We start from the raw sequence: 20,156 nt of genomic DNA, 5'->3' as shown, positions 1-20,156 counted from the left end.
TAGGCACTGGAGAAAAAGAAGTGAATGAGATATGTCCTTGAGAAAATCATGGTTGCCTAGTGGGCAGAGATGTTTCTCTGTGTCAGTTACAGACCACATGATAAGTCTGAAGACAGAGAAGGCATCACTCAGCATCAAAAACATTGGGCACAGTTTCCAGAGTTCCAAGGGACATTTGAACTGAGATCTGAAAGGGTGATTAGGAGTTTACTAGGTGGGGAAGCAAGAGGGAGGGAAGATACAGAGATAGGATGTGCTAAGGCATGGGGACTTAAGGACAGGTGAGTTAAGGGAGGAGCGTGACAATTAGTATTATGGCAGTTTGGGCTGCTCAGTCGGGGGAGCAGTGGCTAGAGATGGAGCAGGAGAGGTAAGGTGGGGTTGGATTGTCATGGACCTTGTATATAGTGCTAAGGTGGGCAGAGGTTTCCATACAGGTTTGACATGATCACATTGGCCTTTGAGGAAGATGACAGATTGTTCTGTAGAGAACTGATCAGATCAGGGAGCTAGGCTGGGCTGTTGCAGGAGACCAAGCTTGGATGAGGAGAATTTGGACAAGGGCATTGGCAGTGGCAGTGGGAATGGACAAAATGGCAGTTGTTTTGTAGGCTGAATGAATGGGGTGAGGTAAAGGAACAGTTGATAAGTTTTGAAAGATAGGGTGCATGATGACAAAATGTTGGGGAAAAAGAAAGAAGTTTCTTTTACTTTAATTTGATTTAATTTTTTGACAGGAAATATTTGTCTGAAACATGGGTCTAGCTTTGTGTTGGAAATGTAGCTTGAGTAGTTACCAGCATATAGATGGTAGGCAAAGCCATGAATGCAGATGTGATTACTAGTAAGGGGGATCATGGAGAACTGGATCCAGGACAACTCCTAGGACAGAGCCCAGGATTTGAGCGAAGGAATTGTCCCTTGATTTTATTGAGTCTTTCTTTTTTTTTTTAAGTAACTTACTTACTTAATTTTTTATTTAAATTCAGTTAGCCAACATATGGTACATCATTAGCTTCAGATATAGCGTTCAGTAATTCATCAGTTGCGTATAACACCAGATGTGCTCATCACATCACATGCCCTCCTTAATGCCCATCACCCAATTACCCCATCTCCCCGCCCACCTCCCCTCCAGCAACCCTCAGTTTGTTTCCCATAGTTAAGAGTCTCTCATGGTTTTTCTTCCTCTCTAATGACTTCCCATTCAGTTTTCCCTCCCTTCCTCGATGATCCTCTGCGCTGTTCATTATAGTCCACAAATGAGTGAAACCATATGATAAATCTCTGATTGACTTATTTCGCTCAGCGTAATACTCTCCAGTTCTATCCACGTCGATGTAAATGGTAAGTTTTCATCCTTTCTGATGGCTGAGTAATATTCCATTGTGTGTGTGTATGTATATATATATATATACCACGTCTTCTTTATCCATTCATCTGTTGATAGCCATCTCGGCTCTTTCCACAATTTGGCTGTTGTGAACATTGCTGCTATGAACATTGGGGTGCAGGTGCCCCTTCGGATCACTACATTTGTATCTTTGGGGTAAATACCTAGTAGTACAATTGCTGGGTTGTAGGGTAGCTCTATTTTTAACTTCTTGAGGAACCTCCATACTGTTTTTCCAGAGTGGCTGTAGCAGCTTGCATTCCCACCAACAGTGTAAGAGGGTTCCCCTTTCTCTGCATCCTCGCCAATGTTAGTTGTTTCCTGTTTTGTTAATTTTAGCCATTCTGACTGGTATGCGATGGTATTTCATTGTGGTTTTGATTTGTATTTCCCTGATGCCAGGTGATGTGGAGCATTTTTTCATGTGTCTATTGGCCATTTGTATGTCTTCTTTGGAGAACTGTCTGTTCATTGAGTCTTTCAAGGTAGATGATTTATTATTTTTTTAAAATATAAGGGAGCCATATTATTTTGTGGTAGTTTTAATTATCATAATGGATGAGTATGGCAAGATATCCTAAACATTTAAGCATATAGCACTCATTTGTAGTGTTATATGATTTATTATAGTCATAGATTTATTGCTTTTAATTAGGGCAGATGCTTAATTCATTACATGTTAGGGTCATTAGTATGAATAAATTTTCAATGATGAACTTTTTTCATTTTTTTTTTTTTAAGATTTTATTTATTTATTTGACAGAGAGGGAGAGAGACAGCGAGAGAGGGAACACAAGCAGAGGGAGTGGGAGAGGGAGAAGCAGGCTTCCTGCCGAGCAGGGAGCCGGATGTGGGGCTCTATCCCAGGACCCTGAGATCATGACCTGAGCTGAAGGCAGTCGCTTAACCAACTGAGCCACCCAGGAGCCCCTTTTCATTGTATTTTTAAAAAATATTTATTTAAGTACACCCAGTGTGGGGCTCAAACTCATGACCCCAAGATCAAGAGTCACATGCTCCACCGACTGAGCCGGCCAGGTGCCCCTCATTGTATTTTGATTTTAAGGAATTAGATAAAATATTTTTGACTAAAGATAAAACTTTGGAATGTGGAAATATTTTCAGTATTTCAGTACTAAAAATTCAGCTACTTTAACATCTAGAAATTCCAAGATCATATATGGAAGGTTTGTTCTTAATTTGTCATATGTATTAGAATTGTTGGGGTGCCTGGGTGTCTCAGTCGGCTAAGTGTCTGCCTTCGGCTCAGGTTGTGATCCTGGGATCTAGCCCCATATCTGGCTCCCTGCTCAGCAGAGAGTCTGCTTCTCCCTCTCTTTCTGCCCCTCCCCCCCAACTTGTGCACGTGCATGCTCTCTCTCACTCTCTTTCTCTCAAATAAATAAATAAAATTTTAAAAATCATTTGTGGAGCTTTTAAAGACACTAGTGCAATGCTAGATCCCAGCTGACAGGAGTTTGTGTTGGGGCCCCATCATTTGTGTTTTTTAAAGCTCTGTGGGTTATTTTGATGTATATTCTAGTTCAGAACTCTGTATCAGGGTTTTTGTTTTTGTTTTTGTTTTTTTAAAGATTTTATTTATTTATTTGACAGAGAGAGACAGCGAGAGAGGGAACACAAGCAGGGGGAGTGGGAGAGGGAGAAACAGGCCTCCCCCATGGGGCGCCTGGGTGGCTCAGTCGTTAAGCGTCTGCCTTCGGCTCAGGTCATGATCCCAGCGTCCTGGGATCGAGCCCCGCATCGGGCTCCCTGCTCAGCGGGAAGCCTGCTTCTCCTTCTCCCACTCCCCCCGCTTGTGTTCCCTCTCTCACTGTGTCTCTCTCTGTCAAATAAATAAATAAATAAAATCTTAAAAAAAAAAAAAAAAAGAAGCAGGCCTCCCGCCGAGCAGGGAGCCCGATGCGGGGCTCAATCCCAGGACCCCGGGATCACGACCCGAGCCGGAGGCAGACGCTTAACGACTGAGCCACCCAGGCGCCCCTGTATCAGGGGTTTGAGTAGGGGCTTTGTTAATGTGTTTTGCTTCTTTCTTGTGTAGTTAGCTTCTTTGCTTAAAGCTGTGACAGCAAGGGCTAGAATAGCAGCAAATTAGTTGATCTGGTCATCGCAGTAAGACCATTTGAATTTTTATGTGAATTTAAATTATGAAGCAAAATTGAATAGCAGTTTAGTCAGGGCTCAGATCATTTGAGGACTGTTTAGGTAAAATACAGCATATCCACACAATGGAGTACTATAAAGGGAGTAGCTATAAAAAGGAACAAGGAGTGTCTCTATATATGCTATGTGGTCATCTTGAGAATATATTGTTTAATGAAAAAAGCAAAGAGCAGAACAGTGGTATTGTATGCTACCAGTTTTCAAAGAAAGGGGCCTATAAATATGTAAATATATATTGTTGTGTATATACACATAGATCCACCAAAGGAATGGTAAACCAGAAACTAATAAAAATGGTTACTCTAAGGAGAGGGAGGGAATTGGGTAGAAGAAATAGGTATGGAATCTAGACTTAGAATATACTTCATTTTGTGGATTAGGCTTTAGAATCATGTAAATCCCTTACCATATTATAAAACAAGAATAAATTAAAATGAGAGGAAAAAAGCAATTCAAAAAAAATCAAATGCAAAATGAAATAAGTGAACCTAAATATATATATATTTTTTGACTTTTTTATTGTTATGTTAATCACCATACATTACATCATCAGTTTTTGATGTAGTGTTCCATGATTCATTGTTTGTGCATAACACCCAGTGCTCCATGCAGAACGTGCCCTCTTTAATACCCATAACCAGGCTAACCCATCCTCCCACCCCCCTCCCCTCTAGAACCCTCAGTTTTTCAGAGTCCATCGTCTCTCATGGTTCGTCTCCCCCTCCGATTTCCCGCCCTTCATTCTTCCCCTCCTGCTATCTTCTTCCTTTTTTGTTTTAACATATAATGTATTATTTGTTTCAGAGGTACAGATCTGTGATTCAACAGTCTTACACAATTCACAGCGCTCATACCCTCCCCAATGTCTATCACCCAGCCACCCCATCCATCCCACCCCCCTCCCATCCAGCAACCCTCAGTTTGTTTCCTGAGATTAAGAATTCCTCATATCAGTGAGGTCATATGATACATGTCTTTTTCTGATTGACTTATTTCGCTCAGCATAACACCCTCCAGTTCCATCCACGTCGTTGCAAATGGCAAGATCTCATTCCCTTTGATGGCTACATAATATTCCATTGTATATATATACCACATCTTCTTTATCCATTCATCTGTCGATGGACATCTTGGCTCTTTCCACAGTTTGGCTGTTGTGGACATTGCTATAAACACCGGGGTGCACGTACCCCTTCGGATCCCTACATTTGTATCTTTGGGGCAAATACCCAGTAGTGCAATTGCTGGATCGTAGGGTAGCTCTATTTTCAACTTTTTGAGGAACCTCCATGCTGTTTTCCAGAGTGGTTGCACCAGCTTGCATTCCCACCAACAGTGTAGGAGGGTTCCCGTTTCTCTGCATCCTCGCCAACATCTGTCGTTTCCTGACTTGTTAATTTTAGCCATTCTGACTGGTGTGAGGTGGTATCTCATTGAGGTTTTGATTTGGATTTCCCTGATGCCGAGCGATGTTGAGCACTTTCTCATGTGTCTGTTGGCCATTTGGATGTCTTCTTTGGAAAAATGTCTGTTCATGTCTTCTGCCCATTTCTTGATTGGATTCTTTGTTCTTTGGGTGTTGAGTTTGATAAGTTCTTTATAGATTTTGGATACTAGCCCTTTATCTGATATGTCATTTGCAAATATCTTCTCCCATTCTGTCGGTTGTCTTTTGGATTTGTTGACTGTTTCCTTTGCTGTGCAAAAGGTTTTTATCTTGATGAAGTCCCAGTAGTTCATTTTTGCCCTTGCTTCCCTTGCCTTTGGCGATGTTTCTAGGAAGAAGTTGCTGTGGCTGAGGTTGAAGAGGTTGCTACCTGTGTTCTCCTTTAGGATTTTGATGGACTCCTGTCTCACATTTAGGTCTTTCAACCATTTGGAGTCTATTTTTGTGTGTGGTGTAAGGAAATGGTCCAGTTTCATTCTTCTGCATGTGGCTGTCCAATTTTCCCAACACCATTTGTTGAGAGACTTTTTTCCATTGGACATTCTTTCCTGCTTTGTCAAAGATTAGTTGACCATAGAGTTGAGGGTCCATTTCTGGGCTCTCTATTCTGTTCCATTGATCTATGTGTCTGTTTTTGGGCCAGTGCCATACTGTCTTGATGATGACAGCTTTGTAATAGAACTGGAAGTCCGGAATTGTGATGCAGCCAGTTTTGCTTTTCTTTTTCAACATTCCTCTGGGTATTCGGGGTCTTTTCTGGTTCCATACAAATTTTAGGATTATTTGTTCCATTTCTTTGAAAAAAGTGGATGGTATTTTGATGGGGATTGCATTGAATGTGTAGATTGCTCTAGGTAGAATTGACATCTTCACAATATTTGTTCTTCCATTCCATGAGCATGGAACGTTTTTCCATTTCTTTGTGTCTTCCTCATTTTTTTTCATGAGTATTTTATAGTTTTCTGAGTACAGATCCTTTGCCTCTTTGGTTAGATTTATTCCTAGGTATCTTATGGTTTTGGGTGCAATTGTAAATGGGATCAACTCCTTAATTTCTCTTTCTTCTGTCTTGTTGTTGGTGTATAGGAATGCCACTGATTTCTGTGCATTGATTTTATATCCTGCCACTTTACTGAATTCCTGTATGAGTTCTAGCAGTTTTGGGGTGGAGTCTTTTGGGTTTTCCACATAAAGTATCATATCATCTGCAAAGAGTGAGAGTTTGACTTCTTCTTTGCCGATTTGGATGCCTTTGATTTCTTTTTGTTGTCTGATTGCTGTGGCTAGGACTTCTAATACTATGTTGAGTAGCAGTGGTGATAGTGGACATCCCTGCCGTGTTCCTGACCTTAGGGGGAAAGCTCTCAGTTTTTCCCCATTGAGAATGATATTCGCTGTAGGTTTTTCATAGATGGCTTTTATGATATTGAGGTATGTACCCTCTATCCCTATACTCTGAAGAGTTTTGATCAAGAAAGGATGCTGTACTTTGTCAAATGCTTTTTCTGTACCTATTGAGAGGATCATATGATTCTTGTTCTTTCTTTTGTTAATGTATTGTATCACGTTGATTGATTTGCGGATGTTGAACCAACTTTGCAGCCCAGGGATAAATCCCACTTGGTCGTGGTGAATAATCCTTTTAATGTACTGTTGGATCCTATTGGCTAGTATTTTGGTGAGAATTTTTGCATCCATGTTCATCAAGGATATTGGTCTGTAATTCTCCTTTTTGATGGGGTCTTTGTCTGGTTTGGGGATCAAGGTAATGGTGGCCTCATAAAACGAGTTTGGAAGTTTTCCTTCCATTTCTATGTTTTGGAACAGTTTCAGAAGAATAGGTATTAATTCTTCTTGAAATGTTTGGTAGAATTCCCCTGGGAAGCCATCTGGCCCTGGGCTTTTGTGTTTTGGGAGATTTTTGATGACTGCTTCAATTTCCTTAGTGGTTATGGGTCTGTTCAGGTTTTCTATTTCTTTCTGGTTCAGTTTTGGTAGTTGATACATCCATTTCTTCCAGGTTATCTAATTTGCTGGCATAGAGTTGCTCATAATATGTTCTTATAATTGTTTGTATTTCTTTGGTGTTGGTTGTGATCGCTCCTCTTTCATTCATGATTTTGTTGATTTGGGTCCTTTCTCTTTTCTTTTTGATAAGTCTGGTCAGGGGTTTATCAGTCTTGTTAATTCTTTCAAAGAACCAGCTCCTAGTTTCGTTGATCTGTTCTACTGTTCTTTTGGTTTCTATTTCATTGATTTCTGCTCTGATCTTTATTATTTCTCTTCTCCTGCTGGGTTTAGGCTTTATTTGCTGTTCTTTCTCCAGCTCCTTTAGGTGTAGGGTTAGGTTGTGTACTTGAGACCTTTCTTGTTTCTTGAGAAAGGCTTGTATTGCTATATACTTTCCTCTTAGGACTGCCTTTGCTGGATTCCAAAGATTTTGAACAGTTGTGTTTTCATTTTCATTGGTTTCCATGAATTTTTTTAATTCTTCTTTAATTTCCTGGTTGACCCATTCATTCTTTAGTAGGATGCTCTTTAGCCTCCATGTATTTGAGTTCTTTCCGACTTTCCTCTTGTGATTGAGTTCTAGTTTCAAAGCATTGTGGTCTGAAAATAGGCGGGGAATGATCTCAATCTTTTGGTACCGGTTGAGACCTGATTTGTGACCTAGGATGTGATCTATTCTGGAGAATGTTCCATGGGCACTAGAGAAGAATATGTATTCCGTTGCTTTGGGGTGGAATGTTCTGAATATGTCTGTGAAGTCCATTTGGTCCAGTGAGTCATTTAAAGTCTTTATTTCCTTGTTGATCTTTTGCTTAGATGATCTGTCCATTTCAGTGAGGGGGGTATTAAAGTCCCCCACTATTATTGTATTGTTGTCGATGTGTTTCTTTGCTTTTGTTATTAATTCCTTATATAATTGGCTGCTTCCATGTTAGGGGCATAGATATTTACAATTGTTAGATCTTCTTGTTGGATAGACCCTTTAAGTAGGATATAGTGTCCTTCCTCATGTCTTATTACAGTCTTTGGTTTAAAATCTAATTTGTCTGATATAAGGATTGCCACCCCAGCTTTCTTTTGGTGTCCATTAGCATGGTAAATGGTTTTCCACCCCCTCACTTTCAATCTGGGGGTGTCTTTGGGTCTAAAATGAGTCTCTTGCAGACAGCCTATCGATGGATCTTGTTTTTTAATCCAATCTGATAGCCTGTGTCTTTTGATTGGGGCATTTATCCCATTTACATTCAGGGTAACTATTGAAAGATAGGAATTTAGTGCCATTGTATTGCCTGTAAGGTGAGTGTTACTGTATATTGTCTGTGTTCCTTTCTGGTCTATGTTGCTTTTAGGCTCTCTCTTTGCTTAGAGGACCCCTTTCAATATTTCTTGTAGGGCTGGTTTCGTGTTTGCAAATTCCTTTAGTTTTTGTTTGTCCTGGAAGTTTTTTATCTCTCCTTCTATTTTCAATGACAGCCTAGCTGGATATAGTATTCTTGGCTGCATATTTTTCTCATTTAGTGCTCTGAGTATATCATGCCAGTCCTTTCTGGCCTGCCAGGTCTCTGTGGATAGGTCTGTTGCCGTTCTAATGTTTCTACCATTGTAGGTTACATATCTCTTCTCCCGAGCTGCTTTCAGGATTTTCTCTTTGTCTCTGAGACTTGTAAGTTTTACTATTAGATGTTGGGGTGTTGACCTATTTTTATTGATTTTGAGAGGGGTTCTCTGTGCCTCCTGGATTTTGATGTCTGTTTCCCTCCCCAAATTAGGGAAGTTCTCTGCTATAATTTGCTCCAATATACCTGTTGCCCCTCTCTCTCTTTCTTCTTCTGGGATCCCAATTATTCTAATGTTTCCTCTTATGGTATTGCTTATCTCTCGAATTCTGCCCTCGTGATCCAGTAGTTGTTTATCTCTCTTTTTCTCAGCTTCTTTATTTTCCATCATTTGGTCTTCTATATCACTGATTCTCTCTTCTGCCTCATTTATCCTAGCAGTTAGTGCCCCCATTTTTGATTGCACCTCATTAATAGCCTTTTTGATTTCAACTTGGTTAGATTTTAGTTCTTTTATTTCTCCAGAAAGGGTTTCTCTAATAACTTCCATGCTTTTTTCAAGCCCAGCTAGTATCTTTAAAGTCATGATTCTGAACTCTAGATCCGACATTAAATGTTGCCAGGGGTTAAGAATGTGGAGGGTGTGTGTGGTTACAAAGGGGCAGTATGAGGATCCATTGTGCTGGATCCATTTAGTATCTTTTTTTTTTTTTAAGATTTTTTTATCTTTTATTAGACAGAGAGAGAGTACAAGCAGGGGGAGCGGCAGGTAGAGGGAGAGGGAGAAGCAGGCTCCCCACTCAGCAGGGTGCCCGACGTGGGGCTCAGTCCCAGAAACCTGGAATCATGACCTGAGCCGAAGGCAGCCGCTTAACTGACTGAGCCACCCAGGCGCCCCTGGATCCGTTTAGTATCTTGACTGGTGGTGGATGCATGAACCTACACAGGTGACAAAATTGTGTAGAACTTAAAAACACACACACACATGAGTATAAAAGTAAAACTGTGGACAGCTGAATAAGATTGATTTATCAACGTCAGTATTCTAGTTGTGATATTTTACTGTAGTTTTAAAAAATGTTACCATTTAGGGAACTTGGTCAAAGTATATAAGGAATCACTCTGTATTATTTCTTATAACTGCATTATTATAATAGATGTGAATCTATTATCTCAACTAAAATTTAAATTGTTGAAAAGAGGTTCAGGGAGGCAAGAAGACATGACAACTAACTTTAGTGTTGGATTCTGGATTGGATCTTGGAATAGAAAAAGGACATTCGTGGAGACACAGAAGAGTCAGTCGTTAAGCGTCTGCCTTCGGCTCAGGTCGTGATCCCAGGGTCCTGGGATGGAGCCCCACATTGGGTTCCCTGCTCAGCGGGAAGCCTGCTTCTCCCTCTCCCACTCCCCCTGCTTGTGTTTCCTCTCTCGCTGTCTCTCTCCCTCTGTCAAATAGATAAAATCTTAAAAAAAAAAAAAAAATGATTAGAAACAGACTTTGAAATAAATGATCACTTTAAGAATTTAAATGACTAGACCTTTTTTTTTTTTTAAGAGTTAGAAAATACAAAAAAGAATTAACAGAAACTGAAGATACAGTAACTGATTTTAGGAATCTTAGATGCAGATGAAGAGAGAATCAATGAACTGTAAGGTATGTTGGGAAAACATTCCTAGACAGAAGCACAGAGAGACAAGGGCTGAAAAATAGTCTGTCATTTGTGAACTTGCTTGTGTTCTCACACATAAACACAATGTTTTTCCTTGAAACCGTTTGATAATAAGATATATGTATCTCATGGCTCTTGACCCTTTAAATAAAATACTTTAGTGTGTATTTTCTAAGGGTAGTGATCATTTTAAGGGACTTAAGTCTTAAGGTACAGTTTTCACCTTCAGTATATTTAACATTGATACAATACCTTTATCTAATCTATTGTTTGTACTACATTTTTTCAGTTGACCTAATAATGTCCTTTATATTATTTGCTTACCCCCCTTCCAGTACCAGATCCAGTCTAGGGTTGGATACTGCATCTAATTGTTGTCTCTATAGCCTACTTTAATCTAGAACATGGGTCAGCAAATCTTTTCTGTAAAAACCAGATAGTGAATATTTCCTGCTTTGTCTCTGTACAGTTACTCACTTCTGCTCTTGTAACATGAAGTTACATTGACAATAAGTAAGCAAAAGGGCATGGCTGTATTCCAATAAAATTTATTTACATGAACAATCAGCAGGCAGGATTTAGCCTAAGGACTGTAGTTTGCTGACTCCTAATGTAGACCATTTCTACTGCCTTCTTTTTTAAAAAATGATATTGACACTCTTTCATGAATACATATCCCCCCCCCATTTAAATCCAGTTCTTTATTTTGCTTTTGTTTCATATTTCCTCATGGTTAGATTCAAGTTATGCATCCTTGGTCAGAATACTGCATAGGTGAAGGGATGGCCCTTCTCAGGATCTCATACCTGGAGGTGTATGACACCTATATTTCCCTTATTTTTTATATTAATTTCGTTCTCCTGTTTGTTCTCTTTTTTTTTCAATATCTAATTATTATTTTATTCCCTCCTTGCTACCAATAAGCAATATGTGGGGAAACACTTTAAAACCATGCATATATCCTGCTCCTCATTAGGTTTTCCTCCTGCTTTTTAAACATCCATTGATGTTAGAAAATATTTTAACACCCCTCTCTGTAATTAATAGAACAAAGATTTTAAAAACACTTGTCCTAATTGGCACCATATAGTTACTGTGCTCTTCAAAATATTCATGAATCAAAAAGGAAATCACCCTGGGAATTTGGAAATTTTGAACTGAATGATAACGAAAGTATTATATGTCAGAACTGTGGGTACAACTAATGCAATGCTGAGAATGAAAGGGTTTTAAATGTATACGCTAAAAAAGAAGAAAGGTTGGAAGTCAGTGATCTGTTTTCAACTCAAGAAAATAGAAAAACTACAAAATATACTCAAAGTCATTAGAGTAGGAAAAATAAAATTGAGGGGAGCCTAGCTGGCTCAGTTGGTGGGGTGTGTGACTCTTGATCTCAGGGTTGTAAGTTCGAGCCACATGTTGGGTGCAGAGATTACTTAAATAAAAAATATATATATATAAAAGAAAAGACAAAATTGATAAGCTGCTGGAGAGATTGATAAAGAGAAAAAGAAAACAAATTACTGATCAATAATGATAAAGAGGACATCACTATAGATCCTACATGGATTGGAAAAATCATAGCATATTAGTAATAAGTTTATTCCAATAAATTTGAAAAATTTAGATGAAATGGCAAACCCTAGTAAAACCAAGTTGCTCAAAAGAAACCTCCAGACCAAGATGGCTTTACCAGTGAATTCTTCCAAACTTTTACAAGAAATATCATCAATCTTACACAGACTCTCCTACAGATAGGAAAATAGGTGAAATTCCTTTCCTGTTTTTATACAACGAGCGTAATTTTGTTATCAAAACCTGACAAATGGGGCACCTGGGTGGCTCAGTCAGTTGGGTGTCTGCCTTCCACTCAGGTCATGATCCCGGGGTCCTGGGATTGAGCCCTGAGTCAGGCTTTCTGCTCAGTGGGAGCCTGCTTCTCCCCCTCCCTGCCGCTCCCCCTGCTTGTACTCTCTCTCTCTGTCAAATAAATAAATAAAATCTTTAAAAAGAAAAAAACCTGACAAAAAGCAGGCCAGTCTAACTTACGAAGCTAAAAAAAATTTTAAATATTTGCAAACTGTATCCAGCAAAATATAAATGGAATCATGACCAACTTGGGTTTATTTGAGAAATTCAGTGTCAGTTTAATATTTGAAAATCAATATCATTCACAGCATTAATAGAATAAGGGAGAAAAGGCAAATGGTCATTAGATACACAGTTTTTTAAAAAAACTAGAATTCAGCACTCACTAATGTTAAAAATCTTTAGTAAACTAGGAATAGAAAGGTACTTCCTTAATCTGGTATTAAGTAAGGGTTTTGCAAAGAACTTAGGGTAAATACCACACCGTCCAGTGAAATACTGAAAGTTTTCCCCTGAGATTGAGAACAAGACATTACCAATTCTTACCAATCACCAATTCTTTTCCATATGATAACGGAGATCTTAACTAATTGTAATAAGGCCAGAAAAATAATAAAGTCATAAATATTGGAAAGGAAAAAAAAATGAAAGGTTTTTTTGTTTTTGTTTTTTTGACAGAGGATATGATTGTATTATTCAGTTTTTGCCTGGGATAACCAGGAGAATGGTGTTACCATCATAGAGATGAAAATTTCATTGTTAAAAATATATATAAGGTGGTATTTAAAGTTTTGCGACAGTATAAGATCAGTATGACTTCGTGCAGAGAAGCAGATTGAGGTGGAGCCTTGGGGCATTCCTACAACTAGAGACTGACTGGGACAAGCAGGTGGATTTACCATAGGGGACTGAGAAGAAGCTGTGAATTGAGAGTGGGGGATTTTGGAAACCAACTGAAGAAAGTGTTTTAAGAAAGAGGGAGGCATGTGACGCCTGGGTGGCTCAGTCAGTTAAGCGTCTGCCTTCGGCTCGGGTCATGGTTCCAGGGTCCTGGGATCGAGCCCCGCATCGGGCTCCCTGCTCAGCCTGGGAGCCACTTCTCCCTCTGCCTTCTGCTCCCCCTGCTTGTGCTTGTTCGCTCTCTGGCAAAAATAAATGAAATCTTAAAAAAAAAAAAAAGAAAAAGGGAGGCATCAACTATTTCAAATGCTCATATACCTTAACTAAAGGATTTTGCGGGGCTGGGGAAGTTAGGGTTAGAGCCTAGCTGGAATGGGTTGAGAAATTAGTAGGTGAGAGAGTTGTCGGTGAGAGTAGATAATTCTCAAGACTTTTGCTGTAAAAGCACAGAAGTGGCAGTAGCGTGATAGGAATATAAGATGAAGAAAGTTTATTTTTAAAGAAGGGAATCTGATAGCTCATCTCATGCTGATCCAGTAGAGAGAAGTGTGGGGTTGGGGTTGGAATTAGGTTTGTTCTGCTGGTGCCCTTGATTGAGTAGAATTTGAGAATTCTGGGCCCAGGTAGAGGATTTAACCCTAGATGAATTTAGATAGTTTATCCATTGTAACTAGGGGAAAGTACATGCATTTAGTAATGGGAAGAGAAAATATAGTTCTTCTAATTTATTTCTTCCACTGCTATTCACTTAGTGTCATTAAGATGCCAGGCACGCTTCTAGGCACTGGAAATAGTGAACAGAAGAGACAAAAGTCTTTACTGTTATGAAGTTTATGTTCCACTGGGGGGAAATACACATGAAATGAGTAAAGCAATCCACTGATCATCAGTTGAAATTGAAAAGAGGGAAGAGGGTTAGGGAGGTTGAAAGATAATAAGGTATAAAAGTGAACTGGCCAGGAAAATGGAAAGATTGTTGTCCTGCAGTACTGAGAACTTATTTGAGATGTGTGTTTATAAATGTGTAATGAGACCAGTCAGTACAATGTTGTGTCTCTAGTTTTATCCAGCTACTTGGTTGCACATGCAGAGTAAGCAGAGTTGGGTTCAACCAGGTTTAGAGTTTGCCATATGTGTAACTTCAGCTTGCTAAGATGCCATTGAATGTAAAATGCCTCCTTATCTGGTGTATGACTAAGAAAGAAAAAACACTTCCTTTAAACTGTGACATGCCGGGGTGCCTGGGTGGCTCAGTCGTTAAGCGTCTGCCTTCGGCTCAGGTCATGATCCCAGGGTCCTGGGATCAAGCCCCGCATCGGGCTCCCTGCTCAGCGGGAAGCCTGCTTCTCCCTCTCCCACTCCCCCTGCTTGTGTTCCCTCTCTAGCTGTGTCTCTCTCTGTCAAATAAAGAAATAAAATCTTTAAAAAAAAACAAAAAACTGTGACATGCCATTGAGTTTATAGTACATCCTGATTTCTGAGCTATTAGGGGAAAAGTGTTCATCGTAGAACTGGTAAAATTAGTAATTGGGATGGTTTTACTTGAAAGCAACAGAAAATCCAAACATAAATGGATTTTAGCCATGAAGAGGAACCAAGAGGGATATGAGGAACATGGCAGCCTGATAGGAACATGGCAGTCTAGGGGCACCTGGGTGGCTCAATCGTTAAGCGTCTGCCTTCGGCTCAGGTCATGATCCCAGGGTCCTGGGATTGAGCCCCACATCAGGCTCCCTGCTCGGTGGGAAGCCTGCTTCTCCCTCTCCCACTCTCCCTGCTTGTGTTCCCTCTCTCACTGTGTCTCCTTCTGTCAAATAAATAAAATCTTAAAAAAAAAAAAAAAAAAAAAAGGAACATGGCAGTCTAAATGAAGCTTGCTTCCCTGGCTCTCCAACTGCAAGCGCTCTGCTTTTCTTGAGCCAGCTTGCTGGGGGGACCTATAGGAAACTATAAGGTCTAGGATCTGTTGTGATCCTCCCAGACAGAGAACTGGTATATAGCCAGGCCAATGTAGCAAGGGACAAAGACCATGAAGCTTCAGATCCTGGATAGTGTGATGTATAGTAGATTTTCCTGACCTCCATAAGGTCAATATATTGCTAAATGGGTGGGCAGAATCTTACCTGTGCTTGAGGCAAAGGGTGTACTGGGAGACCTGGGAACAGTGAAGATTCCTTGATGATGGAAGTGTAAGATGGCATAACCACTTAGGAAACAATTATGGCAGTTTCTTTAAATTTGATATATATCTATAATTTTATCCAGTGATTTCACTTTTATGTATTTATCCAAGAGGAATGTCCACACATGTCCACACAAAGGCTTGTACACAAGTGTTCTTAGCAGCCTTATTCATAAGAGCCTATAACTACATAATCCAAGTGTCCATCAACAGGAGAATGAATAAACAAGTTGCAGTATATTCATGCATTAGAATGCTACTCAGCAATAGGAAGCGAACCAACTACTGATAGAATACTGAGAAACATCAGGCTGATCAAAAGAAGCAAGGCACAAGAGGGTCTCTGTATGGTTTTATTAAATCATGTTGTATAAAACTGGTCTATAGTGATAGAAATAGGATCAGTGTTGGGAGAGATTAACTGCAGGGTGGGGTGAAGGAACTTTTGGGGGTAACAGACCTGTTTTATGTGCTGTTTGGGAGGGTTCCACACGTATATACGTTTGTCACAACTTAAGAAATTGTACATTTAAGGTGCCATTTATTGTATATAAATTACTCCTCACTAAGATTGATTTAAAACTTTGGTTGGAAGGAATCAAATCAGTATAGCAGTCACAGTAAATGTGAAAAATTACATTGTGCCAGTAAAACTGTCAGACTAGGTTGAGAAACAAAACCTAACCATGTCCTGTTTGAAGAAAGAAACTTTTGAAAATTTGATAAGGAAATATGAAAAATGAAGAGTTGGATAAGGATCTATGGCCCAAGAAAACAACAAAATCAGTAATTATAATAATAGACAAGGTGAAACATGAACATCAAACTATATAAATGGTTATTATGATAAAAGGACAGTTTATGAAGATTTAATAGTTATAGGCTTATATGGCTAAATAAATACATAAAGCAAAAATAACATGGCAAATGTGTCATGGTATGGGATTTCAATACACCTTTCTCAGAAATAGATCTAGTAGGTAACAGGTGAGAATATAAAGGAGTTGACTAGTGCATTCAATAAACTGAATTACACATCAGTGGTAGTTTACATTCCTACGATAGATTTTTTTTTTCCCCAATGTCCAAGGAACTTTGGTCAAAGTTTATCGATGTCCAACACACTTGACCACAAAGAAAATCTATAAACAGGTGAGAAAAGTTGAGGTGTTTTTTTTTTTTTTTATAGGCCACATTGCTTGGTAATAATACTAATAATTAGAAAGAAATAATTATAAGGTGACTCCTTTGAAACCCACCTCCTATGGAGGGTTCCCGTTTTCCCTGTATTTGTTTCTATTGCAGAATCACCCTAAGTGTATTCTTGAACTGGAAGCTTGGTAGAAGCAAGGAGTTATTAATTCTCAGTATTTCTGGTTTCGTATTGTTGAAGAGTCTTTCTGTTTCAATCAGATGCCTTTGCGTGACTGCTGGGGAAGTAAGCACAAGGCAGTACTGTTGTCCGTACCTGGATCATCAGTGATAATATAACGCTTGACCTGAAAATGTAGCTGATATTCCTGGCCTTCCCCTTTCAATAAACACATGTTGGCCACTCACGAGAACACAGAAAATTTCAAGTTAACAATTTAAAAGAAACAAGAATACCTAATACGGGGGGGGGGGGGGGGGGACATGGAGAATAGCATGCTCTCATGTACTGCTGGTGCAAATGTGAATCGTTACAGCCGTTTTGGAAATAATTTGGCAGCTTGGTTAACAATTAAAATTCATCTTCCTTTGGCCCAGTAATCCTCCTCCTAAGATTCTATTCTTAGAAATTAAAGCACAAGTAAGGCCATATGTATAGGGATATTTATTGCAGCCATGTGCATAATGCCAGCTGACTGAAAACAAAATGAATGTTAGTAGGAGAAAGGCAGAAAAAAATGCTACCTCAATAGGTTAGAAGATTATGCTTCGTGGAAAAAGTGAATTAGACTAATACCTGTTTAGTTGAAGAGAGTCTCAAAAAGTTTTGTTGTAGGAGAAAAGGAAGATGCAGAAAAATTTGTATAATAATTTGTGTAGCCAAAAATTAATTGAAGAGAACTGTGCATATGTCATGGGCTCATGAGTATGAAGAAAAATAGTTAAGAATGCTTACTAGGTGGTTAAATGTTTATCTTAGTGTGGGGTGGGTGGGAGTACTTGGGGAGAGAAGTTACAAAAGGAGAATTGTCCTTTAGTTGACAAAAGGCTATCAGTGATCATAACTATTCATTATTTGTAAAATTATATCAATGCTAGATTTAAAGATACTAAGTGAATATTTAAAATTAAAACAACCTGTATCTTTTCTAAAAGTGATGCTGCTTTGCAAAGACCTGAGTATGTCTATGTATGTGAAATCAATAGAAACTCTTAGGAGCAAAACAAGCATAGTAGAAAGCCAGAAAACTTTCTGAGCTAGAAGGGCCTAAAGTGTGTCCACACACACATATACACAATGAACCAGTAACCAGTGGGAAATTTAGCCCATAAACCTGGAGTGGCCTCTGTGGTTGGTTGGTTGGTACTGCTCTTCATAGACCTTTGCATTCCTTTGGTTTGTCATTCTTGGTGTTGGCTTTGTGTTCAACCTCGTAGCGTGATGGCTGCATTGCTGAGATGGAGTTTGGGGCACAAATTGGTTATAACATCTGTGAGAGAAAATAGCAGGAAGCAGAATTGGGCAAACGAAGAAGTTGAGCTTCAGTGCAGGCCTGACAAAGGGGAGCTTAGAGCAAAGGATTGTCTGTCAGAATTGTTTCATGTTGGATTGAAATGTTCCAGCCTTTCTGCCCTCTGTGGTGTGAGCTGCCCTGAGCAGGGTGTGACCTGGGGCAGGGCAGCTCCTCAAGGAACTGACACTTGGAGGCTGCCTGTTGACGAGGCAGTAAGTCCTTCCTCAAAGGGGAGATTATGTGATACATCTCACTGTCTTTCTTAAGAATGAAAAAATAGTTCCTGGAAGCCCTCCATCAAGACTTGCCCTCACATCTAAGTATTAGATTACATGCCGTGACAGAGACTAGTAATGACCCTTCTTTGCCTTTCTCCATTTTGCTAGTAAAGGGAATCCTGATTTTTCATTGAGTACATGGTCATCTGGAATAATGGCTATATTTCTCAGCCTCCCTTTACATTTAAATATGTCAGTAACTTTTGGCTGACGGGATAGAAGTTGAATTGTCCTGTTTGACTTAGAGGGAGGGGATGTGCACCTTGTTTTCTTTTCCTCCTTCCTGCTGGGTAGAATGTGGGAGTAAAAGTTGGAGTTTGAGCAGCCATCTTGGATTATGGGTGGAAGCCACATGTTGAGGATGACAGAGCAAGACAGAAGAGCATTAGGTCCCTAATGATTATAGAAATCCCTTATGTGCTCTGTATTTCTTTCCTTTGGACTTTATATCTTGTTTAAGCCATTACTATTTACATTTTTCTGTCAGTTGCATTAGGACCTAATCTTTTTATTTTTTTATTTTTTTAATTTAATTTTATTATGTTATGTTAGTCACCATACATTACATCATTAGCTTTTGATGTAGTGTTCCATGATTCATTGTTTGCGTATAACACCCAGTGCTCCATTCAGTACGTGCCCTCCTTAATACCCATCACCGGGCTAACCCATTCCCTCACCCCCCTCCCCTCTAAAACCCTCAGTTTGTTTCTCAGAGTCCATAGTCTCTCATGGTTCGTCTCCTCCTCCGATCCCCCCCCCCCTTCATTTTTCCCTTCCTACTATCTTGTTTCAGAGGTACAGGGCATTAGGACCTAATCTTAACTGATACACGTTTCTAATCAGTTATTGGCAGGGGGCACAGAAAACCATGATTGGCTCAGACTAACATCTTGGGGGTAAAATGGATATTGGGAGTAAGGCATGGAGATATCAATCTCCAGGTAAGTACAGCAGAGGGAAAGAAGGGGAAAGAAGCCAAGGGATTTGCAGGTGATGATAATTGTGATGGACCGTGGAATCTTAACTAGGTAAGTGGGAAAGTCAAATGTGTGGGTGGTGGGTGATGAACGTGAAGAAGTGATCAGTGGATTGGAGGTCCCCTTAGGGCTGATGACTTCCTGGAAAAGGGGAGCTAGGCTAAATGAACTTGAGACAAAAGAGATAGTGGTCATAACGTAGGATGCCTAAAGTGAAGATTTTGGTGCTTTTGCTGTTCCAGATAATGGCAGGGCCCAGAGGAGTGGATGACTAATGTGGGGTGGAGGAAAAGACCGTTAATGGTGAAGTTAAGAAATGGAGAGCTTGGGTTCTGATTGGAACATCTTGGATGTTGATGTAGTTGAATGGAAGACAGTGAACTAGATGCTGGTATCAGTGGGTGAGGAGGAGTAACTGGGATGTCAGTAGTTAACTCAGAAAGTAGGGGAGGCAGATCCAGAGGAGAACATCTGTTTCAGAAAGGCTGACATTGGTGATGGAAGACAGAGGAAAAATGATCTGGAAACAGCAGTGAGGAAGGAAATAGCATCCTTTTTAAATATTAAAAAGTTATATATAGCAAAAGATAACAGACACAAAATATAAAGAAAAAAGTAAACTGAGAAAATATATTTATAGTGTATTTAACATGCAGATGGGAGCGCCTTAATATAAAAAGAGCTCCTAAACATTAATTTGGAAAAGATAACTTGGTGGTAAAGTGGGCACAGAATATGAAATTTTAATTCACAAAGGAGGAAATGCAAATGACCAAAACATACGAGAAGATATGCAAGCTTCAGGGTTAGTCCAGTCAAAACATTAATGAGATTTCAGGATATGCCTATCATATTGGCAAGACCTAAAAATATTGAAGAACTTCGTACTCAGCAGGTGTGTGGGAAGACAGATGCTGATGGACACTGCTCATGGGGTGTGGTAGATTGCCTTCAGAAGCAAGATGAGTGTGATGGGTCCATTTTGTGTTGTGGCTTGATGTGCTTGCCCATCTCAGTTATG

The 20,156-nt window shown here is 39.6% G+C and overlaps 1 protein-coding gene across 5 annotated transcripts in view; it reads left to right on the top strand.

Moving 5' to 3' along the window:
• Window positions 1–20,156, top strand: part of ATRN (attractin) — a 156,688-nt gene that overhangs the window by 16,194 nt on the left and 120,338 nt on the right. The window lies entirely within an intron of this gene.

This window comes from Halichoerus grypus, chromosome 10, assembly GCF_964656455.1.
Source record: "Halichoerus grypus chromosome 10, mHalGry1.hap1.1, whole genome shotgun sequence".
In the NCBI taxonomy this organism is placed as follows: domain Eukaryota; kingdom Metazoa; phylum Chordata; class Mammalia; order Carnivora; family Phocidae; genus Halichoerus; species Halichoerus grypus.
The sequence above is the reverse complement of the archived record's forward strand: the minus strand, read 5'-3'. Positions and strand labels throughout refer to the sequence as shown.